The sequence below is a fragment of the Acomys minous genome (assembly GCF_964271855.1).
Source record: "Acomys minous genome assembly, chromosome: 8".
NCBI classification, from domain to species: Eukaryota; Metazoa; Chordata; class Mammalia; order Rodentia; family Muridae; genus Acomys; species Acomys minous.
The window spans coordinates 67,334,092-67,346,618 of NC_140489.1; the positions used below are offsets into that span (position 1 = coordinate 67,334,092).

Below are 12,527 nucleotides of genomic sequence, written 5' to 3' on the forward strand. Positions count from 1 at the left end.
TTCTGATTATTTAATGGAGAATATGAGGGCTTTGTTTGTAAAAACAACAACAACAACAATAAAAAATGATGTGCTGAGCTTTGGGAAGTGACAGCATCACTGTCAGTGATGGGTACCTAAAGCATGATTATTACTAGTTGAAAATTTAACTTCTATAAAAATTTTTAATTGAACTTGCAGCTTTTAGTGACAAATATCTGTCTGTCATCATCTCATACTATCACTCCCTCTCTCACATCATCTATCTCAGACTCTAATTGTTTCTGCATAAAATTACATATAGGAATAAGAGGTGATGGTAATACATATTTCATAGCCACAATATCATTGAACTATAAAAGAAACAAAAATATGTGATTTAATCTTTAAAAGAGAACATGAACAAAAGAGACAAAATGCATATTTAAGATGAATGGGAAACAATAAATGTATTTTTAAGTCAATATCAAAATTTCTCTGAGGCTCACCAGAAATGCTAAAGATAAGAGAACACAATTTTGAAGTTCTATTCACAGAAGAAAAAATATGAGTCTTCAAAGTAACATTTTCAAAACAAAAGAAAAAGACAAATTCATACCATTCAACTATTATTTCATTTCTTACTTCTCTGTCAAAGGCAGGAATAATAATGTTGGTGAAAAGAAATTGTAGCCCAAGAAATGTGATGTGGTGAAGAAAGCAGTTCTTACTTTAAACCACTTTGCATTTTTTTCCTGATGAATTATGTTCCATGTTATAAAAGTAACTTTTAAATAAATTTTCAATATCAATGATCAATTTCTTGGGGAACTGTATATAATTAGAAAGATACTAAAGTACTGGAAATGTGGAAAATACTACATTTAACTAAATATACTATATAACTACTAAATACTACATAACTAAAATACTATATTTAACTAAAAGTCAAACAATTCTGTAATAGACCACATAGAAGTAAATTCTATTTAAAAATTTAATATGACATTTAATTACATAATTAATTTTACTGAAAGTTCAAAAACTTATAAAAGTGTGAACTACTGAAAACAAATTATCATTTTTAATTAAATGGATTCACTATACAAAAATTATATTTTTTTTAAACCCATTGTTGACCAATGGTTTAGCTTTTTGTTGAGAAAGATAATTTTGGGTCACATACTTCAAATTAGGAAAATAATTTCATATACCATTTGATAATATATTTATGGAAAATAAAGCTTTGATTAAATCCTGTAGTTTGTAAATTATTTGAATTATCACTCTAAAAATGTATGTTACATTACAATTCAGAAAGCTAGTTCTGACAGAACAGAATTTTATTCTGGGACTCGATCCAATGAAATTTATCTAGGAAAAAATACTGCATAAGATTTTATTTGTTTGAGAAAGACAAATAGATTACTGAAGGTCTGAGAGAGTATCTCATAGACCAACTACAGTGTCAGTAATTAAGCAAATGCTCCAGCAGTTGTTGCAAAGTCAGCCTGCATGTTTGTTCTGAGGCCACACCAAGGCTCCCTCATCACTGCTGAAGACTGTCAGAAAACCATATAGGCTTGTTCTTGGAGAACGCAAGTCCCTACTGCCAGGTGGCTCTGGCTCAAAGGCCTTCTAATGGCTCTACTGAAGCTTCCTTTTCTTCTGTGAAGGCATTACACACTCTACAGTAAAGCATGAGCTTCCTATTCAGGGAATCCTTCTGAACCAGACTCAAGGTCTGAGAGATGTGAGGAATAGCAAGCTTGAGGCTTCAGAATTTGGATCTGTGAATTTCATATCATCACAAGCTCTTTTCAGTTGGAAATGGATATAATAATTATTTGTACAATTTCTTCAGGACTGAAGGGCATCAGTAGGTTCAAATGGGAAAGAGAAGACTTGAGGAATGTCATGTATTTTAACACACTAACACTTAATGCTAATCAAAATACTTGATGTGCCTCCAAAGTTTATAGGAAAATCTAGTGGACATAACCTAAGAATCATAGATACATGCTGCTTTCATGCAAACACAAGCATATCAACAGTCATCTGCAATACATGAAGTCAAAAAATACTTTGCTTCCTTGTTTAAACAATCTATTCATTCTTCTTCCTTCATTCTACTCTGGCTTTAAAGAAGAAGGTTTCAACAATAGTTACAGTACTCAACAGAAGCTCATCACCTCGTCCCTAGAGCTCTTCCTCACATTCTATTACAAGTCGGCTTTGTTGAGTTTGGATCACTACTTACTTATACTATGGAAGAGACTAAAGCACGTCTCATTTGCATAATTTTCTCTATCAAGCCTGACCTGTTAACTCTCCAGATACATGGGGATAGTTTTGAATCTAATTTGGACTCTCAGGCCAGCTGCCAGAAAACATAATGAAAGAGATATAAAAAGATGTGCTCAGCAAGTATTTGAAGATGATAGATTAGAACTCAAAGGAACTATGTTTGTGAACATGCATATAACAACTGCCTGTGCCAAAATGATGACCAAAGAAACAAAAGAGATACATTTAATGAGGAAATGACTTCAGGGGAAAAGCAACAGTTCAGGATAAACCTTAGAAAATGTCTGTTCCTGGATTTGGAGACCTATATGACCTTCCTATAACTCAGCCCTCAGATCTTCCCACAGAGCTCAGTCAGTTCCCCTGGATCTTCATTATTTTCTGACTCGACAACAGCTCCTACACACTAGGCTTTCTTACTTGGATGATTTCCACCACTGTTCCAGACTTTGGGTCTTTGTTCTCATTTTCTTTGTTTCTTTAGAGGGAGGAAGGTAAAGTAACAGCAAGGCTGTCTGAAAGAGATATAACAATCATGATATTATCTATCTACCTAAAATTACTTGTAATATATATTAAATACATAATTACTTGTGATAGATATGTGTGCACACGTGTGCATATTTCATTTAAATAAAATTTTCACAAAACTTCAACACCAGACATGAGGAACTCCCTTTTGATTTATTGGTCAAAGTTGTCCAAAAGACTTGCAAAATTACTGGTGGTGGTAGCACATGCTGGTAGGATTTGCCGAAGGAAGTAGGGGTGATCAAGAGTTTGAGACCAGCCTGTGGAAGAAGACTCAAAATATTGTTGACTTTTGCTTTTGCCCTTGTTTTCCTCCCAGAAGTAAAAAGTAAGTTTTGATTGCTGAAGATTCACTTTGGACACAGGACCCAGAAGACCTAAGCTGGACCTGACCTGAAAGTCTCTACCCTGAGCACTAGTTTCTTCAAATGGAGAGAAGAAATTAATTTCCTTATCTAGCTATTATAGCTGTAAACTACAGCAAGCTGGGTGGTCTATAACACTAAGGGTACAATAGTGGCATGCATACCTTCACAGGAACTAACAGCTCTCTCATTGGACTTAAGTCCCAGCAAGAATGAAACCATGCTTGGTACTTGAAACATAGCCAACTGAACAAGGACAGAGAAGTCATGTATCTTAGAGCAGAACCTACACCCATCACTTTACTAAGCCAGCACAATCCTTATCATAGTCTAAATAGTTGTCCTCATATCCACAGGCAAGTTGAGTCCTCACTGCTTTTCAAGGAAACTTCTTTTTTAATGTATAAGAGTCATTGCAGAAACTCACAATTTATAAAAATATAGAGATCATGTTGTACCTAGCCCCAGCTAGTAGACTCTTTAACCTGAGACACAAGGATAATTGCAAAAGGGAGGCTGGAAAGATTTTAAAAGTGAGAGGGAAAGGAAGTTAGCTCTGAGATTGTGTGTTCCACCCTGTTCAGCTTGCTGAAAGTGTTCAGTTGAGCTCCAGGTTTCCAGATTTCATAAGCTATCATCCATGATAAGGTTGGCTTTTGATGGCGCGGTTGCCTTTGTATCACTTCTGCTCCTGTAAATTTCCCCTCACCCACACTCATATAACTAACTCCAATAAAACCCAGTGATTGACCAAGTTGGAATTTGGCAGTGCCCTTTTTTGTTCTATTGCTGGTTCCCTATCTGGTAGGTAGGTATTTTGTGTACATCTTTTCAGGAATTGTGCCATGCAACCGTATCTTACTCAATGTCTGTGTCTTCACTGGAATGTAAACCCTTTGAGAGCTGATGGTAAAAGTGAGAAGGTTTCATCCAGCTGATGACTAGCATGGCAAACATTTTCTCCAATCTCTTATAATCAGTGAGCTATGAGTAGGCCAGGTGTAGTTGACATGTCACAGACATACAGTTGAGAAGTTCACTACAAGCTGTAGAAGAAAATAAATACATATAAATATAAAGTCAGGCACTGAGACTTGTAGCTTTCTCTCAGAATCTAGAAGTCAGTTATAATTTTAGGGGAAAAGATGCTAACAGTCATGGTGTTTCATATGTAGGATTCTACAGCTCTGGTGGCTGAGGCATGAAGATGGTCACACATTTGAGACCGTCCTGGCCTCTGTTAACAGTTCCAATCTAGACTAATCTAGATTAAGACTCTATCTTAAGAAACAAATAAAAAAGGCTATAGCAGGTATAAGGCTTGCCTTGGCATTGAAAACAATGCTTTGTCAGAGTGGGAAGTTGGTCAGACAAGCTAATGCTAACTGTCCCACTTGTCACTCTCTGTTTCTGCAGAATCGACTTCTGCCCTTTGTAGACAGAGTAATTTGACTGGTCAAGACCTCAATAAATCTTAGGTAGTTCAGGGAGACACAAAATCCCACTAGCTGTGAGAAGGGTACACTTGAGTGTTGTCTCAAACTGGCATTGTATAAGAAGCTGTGAGAGCACACGTTACAATATGGTTAGTATCTTACACAATTACTAAAACCATAATGGTCAAACAGGTTTTTTTTAACCATATGACATGAAGGAATTTGAAGGATGTTTGTTAGCTGTCATGATTTGCTTTGTACCAAAAAATGTAGTAAAAGTCCTTTTAAGACTTTTACTTCATGTCAGCTTTTCCCTTCCCTATATGTTAGAAATTTTATTTTAAATTTTTTTGATTGATTAAATTTAAACTTTTCTAGATCAGAGTTATTCGTGGTTTATATAATAATGCCATTTCAGTAGCTAATCATTATAACCTTATTGAATGAGATATTTGTAGGTAATGACATATCTTTAAAACGAATATTCTATACTTACAGCACATTCATTTCAAAGGAGGGACAGACATCTCAAGTCACCAACGCCATCATCAGAATTGAGCTCTTACACTGAGTATCTCCCTCTCAGAAATTTTGAAAGACAACAATGGTGAATCAAGGACATGAGATGATGTTCATCAAGTACATCTTCCTGTAGGACAGCATTATAAATATGTATTTACTAACAATGAAATGCTTATGTGAAGTAATGCTTTAAAATCCTTATATTATGTATGAGTAAATAGAATTTAGAGGTCTAAGACCCTTGTTAAAACTCATCCAGCCAATAAGTCTACTTGGCAGCATGGAATCTCAAGTGTACCTTTTTCTTCCTCAAAGCAGATGCCTTAATACTTATTAATAAGTCCTTCAGTCACAGTAAATATTTCCCACTGACTAAATTATTAGGAAAAGATATAAATGTTCTTATATTGTACTATAGTACTCACATGCATGTTTGGATTGGATGACTTATAACTTTAAAGACTTTTTTCACACAGACAGTAAGTTAAGAATCTAAAATCACATTTGAAGCTGGTACTTGTCAGTTTCTGTCATTTATCAACTCAGGATTTTTGGAGGTTTTTTTCTTCAGCAACTGTAAATTTCTCAGTCTTGGAGGTGAAGGGCATCGGAATATGACAGTGTCAGGATCTGACATGTTTGTTCTGATTTGCTGCACATGAAAACATTAATTCCACAACACGTAGACCTGTGTTTACAAGCCATTGCAAATTGATGCTCTGCATATTCTGGTCACAGATAATTCTGAGATAGTTAAATGCGAAATTGGCCATGCAGGATTAGGAACACAAGAAAAAATTGTTTTCTGATGTTGTTTGAATTTTATACAACCTCCTGAAGACCTTTATTTTGATAAGGTGCTACTGAGAAAAGGACAGATTTTGAGAATTTATAGATGATTTATTTTTTCTACTGTATGTAATTGAAAGGGAAGAAAATGATTGTCCCCAACACTAAGAAAAAAGTATAAGAATCATCATATCCTTATTGCAAAAGACTGAGCTGAAAAAAATTAGATGTTTTTGGAATACAGATTGATTGGCTCTGCATTAAGAGGGTGATGCATGCACCATGACAAGGATGAAAATAAGTCATGAACAAAGCCAATTGCATGAGCAAAATATTTAAAAGTTAGGTCTCTCCATGATTTCTGTAAAACATCAACCTGAATCAGAAACTGAAATTATAAAAACAAAACAATGGTTTCTGATACTTTATAACATCACCACCCAACAAAAGATTCAAACCTTCGCCATCGTTTTTGCCTTCATACAGTAAAATGAAGCATCTGCTTTCTCATAAAAAGGCTCATTCTTATTTAATCTTTTAAATTTATTTAGTTGTTCACTTTGCATTCCAATCCTAGTCCCTATGCTCCTCTCCTCTTGGTCCCACACTTCTTCCCTCTTCCCCTCTCCCCTAGCCCTCAGGAAACACACACACACACACACACACACACACACGCACACACACGCACACACACACACACCAGCACTTCAAGTCACATCTCGCCTGAGCATATCCTCTTCCATGATGGGCTAGCAAGGCAACCTTATTTTTTTAATTTCAAAACTGTAATTATTTAAATATTTTTAAGGTACTGAAATAACAATTTTGTTGAGACAACCAGTTATTAATAAGACTGAGTCTAAACATCCTGTTGAGACTTGAGGCGAGAGTAGCATGGAAGAATGGGGAAATAGTAGGACCCACAGGGCCCTGGAAACCTACAAGAAGAACTTTATGACAGGCAGATCTAGGTCCTGGGGTCCTCCTCAAACTAAGGCACCAGCCAAGGAGAAATAGGCAGTAAACTTCGAACCCCTACCAAGACCTAGCCGACGAACACGATATTCTCCACTGTTGAGTGGAGAGTGAGATCTGACTCTCACACGAACTCTGGTGCCCCTTTTCTGACCATGTCCCCTGGATGGGGAGGCCTGGCGGCACTCAGAGGGAAGATAGCAAGTTACCAAGAAGAGACTCGATATCCTAAGAGTATAAATAGGGGGAGGAGGTCTCCCTCAATCACAGACATAGGGGAGGGGAGAATGGGGGGAAGTGGGAGGGAGGGAGGAATGGGAGAAAACAGGGGAAGGGCTAACAATTTAAATGTAATATGAATAAATTAATTTTAAAAATTTAAAAAAAAGACTGAGTCTAAAGACTTAGATTCCACATGACTTCTGGTTACTTATCAGTTACTATGAAAATAACATAAAACACACATTGTCCTAATTAAATGTTTGCTTTTTATAAAATCTACTCTTCTTAAATGAAGTCTTAAATTGATTTAAAAGAGCATGTGAAAGTGTTAACTTAGTATAATCATACTTTGTAAATTTACATTTAAGACAACCCCTTAGCAGAAAGCACTTAAATAAGAACAATGACAATGTTTCTATAAATTTTTAAATTGTCATTATGGATGAGTCATCCTAGCTCAAACTCCACATTCAACAATTTCTATATTTTATTTTGGTTGACATTTGTAAGAAACTCTCAATTCACATAGAAAATTAGGTTCTAAATATAATAGGTTTGAATGGCATGCCTGGCAATCTCTTGACACACTTTAACTGATCCATTCATAAGCATGAAAGAGGATTCAAAGAAAATTATGATTTCAAAGTTGGGATATAATATAACGGTGGATTACACCGTAGGCTTGAAGTCTGGATGACAGTGAATGTAGTTTGATCTCACTGATTTAATTGCTATTTGACTGTGGCCTCTTTAGATCTTTATTTTTAGATGTCAATGAGGAAGAGATGACCTTTGGATTATACAAGATAATATTTACAAGTGACCTAACTTAAATCATGACAGGAAATGTGGCAAGTCCCAATGTTCATATGTGGCCTGAAATTTAAGGCTTTGTATTGTCATTTTTTTCTTGGAAAATGTTCTATGGATTGCCCTGATTTTTTTTTTAATTTCCCTCAAATTCTCAAAACAAATTTCTTCTTTTCTGTTCAAGTCAAGTTATAATTTATAAAATGATAAATGCCCAAATATTCACAAGTAGTACAAAAGCAAGCAAATAACTACTGTAAAATACATGTCAGCCTGTAAGCATCGGTGCATACATCCTCATATGCTTCTTCTCTTAGTTTTCTTTTGAGACAGTGCACTAATTGTATTTTCATAACTTTCTGCTAATCTAATAAAGTTTTATATGTAGTAAATATCTTCTGATGTGCCCATCTCAGCACCAATTCAAATTGCATATGATTTTTATAAATTTCTGAGAATGTGAGTGGCTTATTTTATGCACATTTTTGTTTTGTTTCATGGTATTGTAACTCAGCAAAAATTGTGGACATCTTCAAATTGCTTGTTTGTCACAAAATCATCCTAACAAAAATAGTTTCTTACTTTCTTGGCATATTTTCCTGTCCATAAATGTTATAAAACAATTGATAGCTTAATGTTTTATTCTTTCTTAGTGGGAATGGCGCCAACTTAACAACCTTAATAATGTGATATAACATATTATTTCAAATTACATTAGATCAAACCCATCAATAGAATCTTGTCAGAAATTTTTAACCAACAGTTTTAGCAGCTTAATTTTAAGAATTTAAAAGTAAGTTCTAAATGTTTCTGTTAAAATCAGAAATTCAACTGTTTGGGCAAAGTCAGCCCAACCTTGAGTGGACAATTTACTGTACTACGTCTAATCATCCACTTATTCAGAAAAATTTTGACCAAATAATTGGATGACATGTGACCCAATTGAGTTTATCCCTAAAGATAGCCATCCCAACATACTAGAAACAAAATTTCATATTATTACATACAAATTCCCAACAAAAACTACCATAAGAATGCAGCCTTCTTCAGTATATATGCCTGAATTTTGCCTAGTATTAACTGAGTACAAAACATTTGCACATGCTGGAATAATATTTTCCATTTCACAGTTCATAATTCTTGGCATGAAGGCCTCTGAATATATTTGGTACCAATACACCATGAAATTACATTACAGTGATTTCATAAAAGGTTTAAATATATGCATGCAGATTAAAAAGATAAAACATTTATATTTTTTAAAAAATAAGTTAACGTGCCAAAGTGGCATAACTGAAGGTCTCTGATCTTTTAAATTCAATGTATGACAACCTTGATTTTTTGTGATGTTTTATATTAATTGAAAGCTATTTTACAAAATTTTACTAAACTGCTAAAATACCTGAGTCTTCTTTGTACTAAATACCAGCAGTCATTTTTCATTCATGTTCATGGCACATATATCAATATTTGAAAATTAGCTCTACAATTCACTGTAAAATGTCCATGAAAACCATCTAGAAAGAAATAATTCTACATACAATAGTGAAAAACAATGAATAGCCATAGTCTATATTATAAGAGAAATTTTGACAATCCTCCATTTATAGTTGGGGATTAAAATCAATAGCCATCTATCCTGAACTCATTTCTATTTGTTTCCCATTTTCTTTCTAGAGCCAATTTTGTGGGTATGTTGGGTAAAGTTGTGCAAATAGTACTGTCACATGAAAGCCTTTATGCCCATTAACTTTCTGGATGCATATCCTATGCTTGTGAACAAAGTGCCTTGGGATACATATGCATTTTGAAATGTTAGCATCTTTCAAACACATATCAACAGAAGAACAGAATCAGTTTTTTAAATGCACTTGCAAAAACTTTGGAGCATAAATAATATTCTTCTCTGCCCACTACACTTTTGGCCTTTGCTTCATACCTGAAATCTGAGTAACAGTTAATGAGACTGCCAAGCAAGTAGGTCACATTACATTTTATTTAGAGACAAGTCTATTTGACATCTAAACCCAGAACAAAGGTTCTTAATCCCAGGGCACCTTGCATAAATATAAATGCAAAATGTTCTATGTATGTACATGTATACTGATTTTCCAGGCCAGAGATTCTATCTTTAGCTTTCATCTCACTCTTCAAAGTCATTCTCATTCCAAACAGGCTAAGGCAATCAGAACATTAATAGGGATAACTGTTGTGTGGCATTTTTCCTGGGAAGAAATGAACGAATGTCTGCTAACTGTAGATAAAGAACCAATGGTAAATGAAAATAAGGATACCACCAAACTTGGTAAGCCAATAACCTTTTTTTAAACTTACTTACAAAATGCAGCTGAGGGGCTACTTACAGGAACAAAATTGGCTCAAAGAGAATTGCATCATCAAAGTCCACTCCAACATAGGTGACTCTGGAAACTGAGAGAAAAATATATAACCTGAAAGTAGCTTCCTAGGTTGAAGAGAGTCCTTTGCATGTAGCTCTGTTGGCCTGAGCCCCTTCGAAGGAGCTCAACTGGTCTGAGAGTATTTTCTATAGACATAATGCTCACAAGTGCTTCTAAAACAAGGGACTAGTAAGTCTGCTCAGTTTTAGGGACTTCCTGAACAAAATTACTCAATTCCTGAGCTTAAGGAACTTCATGTCAGGTTGAATTGTTTGACCTCCTCTTGGGACACCCTGTGTTTTAATGAGCTTCCTTCCAAAATGCAAGATTTTAATCTCAGAGACAATTGCTACTCAACAAACATGTGTTGCCAGTTGCCTTCTACATCTGATTTCTCACATGTATCCAGGGAAGGGAGACACTTTTCAAGCATCCATTCACGTGATTATAAATACTAGTGAGCTCAGAATCACAAAGCAAACCAGTGGGGCTCAAGTTTAGCTGATGAAGCTGTCTTGAGACCATGGACCAATTCTAGGGTGACATTTGCTTCTGAAAATCTTTGTCTCTTCTGTTAGGGCCCTCATGTGATTGAGTAGGGTCAATAGGCATTATGCAGGATAATCTGCCTGACCTATTGACTATACCACAAAATGCAGTTACCAAAAACTGCCTCCAGTGCAATATTTCCAGAGTGGGATTCTAATACAAACTTGTGTTATTACCTAGGCAAGTTGACGTGTGAAAGTTTTCATCTACCCTTTATACACAGGGGTGTTCTCTTTTGTTTGTTCCACGGCAGCTCACTTGAAACTTGCATACCTTCCTTCTCAGAGCATGTACACTGGATCAAGATTCTGCTGATCTTCCTATTTGATAGGGCAGAACTATTGATCTGTATTATTAGGCACTATGAACTTCTTTAATTTTTAGTCCTGTCAAATAAGAAAGCTGAAGCATTAGCAAAGCATCTGATGAAAACGACCAAATTCTAGGAACAGAGGTTTTATAGATGCAATTGTAGAGAGCTATAGGAGATGAAAAGAAGAAAGGTAAAACAGAGGGCATTACAGGAAACTTCTTTCCACCAGTTCAGTATTTCAGGCACTTTTACTCTCATAACAACTATCCACTATTTGACTGAACTTTAATAGTAACTTTTACAATTTATGATATGTTCTGACTTTTATTCGAAAAAGCACACACATTTCTATGTTTGAAAATGTCAGAGAATCACTGTGAAATTAGTTCTAATCGGATCCTTGCCATTAGTGAAGTGTGAATTCAGCAGCATTCAGAGGAAATGGCTTTAGGAACATAAAAGTTAATCTATCATACTAAAAGATCATTGAAAACACTATTTTATAAGCCAAATTGATGGCAGCTATATTAACCAAAATACATTTGCAAAGGAAATTTTAAAGAAGTATATCTTTATTTCCATTAGATGAAAGTGTGTGCATGCCTCCACTCATATATATGCAGTTAAAATTATAGAATATTTTATGGCTTGAAAGAACTTAATTATGAAGTCCAGCACTTTCATTTTATGCATAAAGATACCAATGCTTAGCAAAGTCAGACTAAATAACATGTCTAACATCTAGTTAATAGCACTCCCAAAGCCCAGGCTCTTTTCTGATGTTACTTCTTGTCTGGTGCTATTTCATTTCTACAACAAAAATCTATTGAACAATTTTTCTGTATGCTGAGGCAATGACAGATGAAAGAAACCAGTTCCCCACAATCCCAAAATAGCAAGATAAATTGATTACACAAGTGACAACTGCCTGAGCCTTAGGTTATCATACTCTCCTCAATATTTAAATGGATTAAGCTCCTGTTCTGTGCACACTTTTGACACGTCTAGATATTCATATTTACCCTGCTGAGCTTTTCACCCAATATCTGGATTTTTTATATCCATGTATCTATCTGCTTTATTGCTGCTGTGGTAAAAAAAAAAAATACTCTGACAAAAGCAACTTACAGGAGAGAGGGCTTGTTTTGCCTACAATTCCAGAGGTATGTATACTCCACCATGATGGGAAACACAGGGCAGGAGGCAGAAGGTAGGGCTGGAGATAGGAGTCAGATCCAGGAAGTAGAGAGTGAGCTGTAAGTTGAGTTAGTCTATAAACCCTCAACATCTGCATACAGTGGTCCACTACCGCAATAAAAGTGCCACATCCAAAGATCCAACATCCTTTCAA

General features: G+C 35.3%; 1 long non-coding RNA gene across 1 annotated transcript; it reads right to left on the reverse strand.

Annotated features, from left to right (window-relative positions):
* Nucleotides 1-4,034: 4,034 nt before the first annotated feature.
* On the reverse strand, nt 4,035-10,321 carry LOC311603555. The gene is made up of 3 exons (XR_014781125.1): nt 10,279-10,321; nt 5,094-5,246; nt 4,035-4,207 (listed from the first exon to the last, which is right to left on the reverse strand). It is a non-coding gene; the product is annotated as an uncharacterized lncRNA (long non-coding RNA).
* Between the last annotated feature and the right edge of the window lie 2,206 nt (nt 10,322-12,527).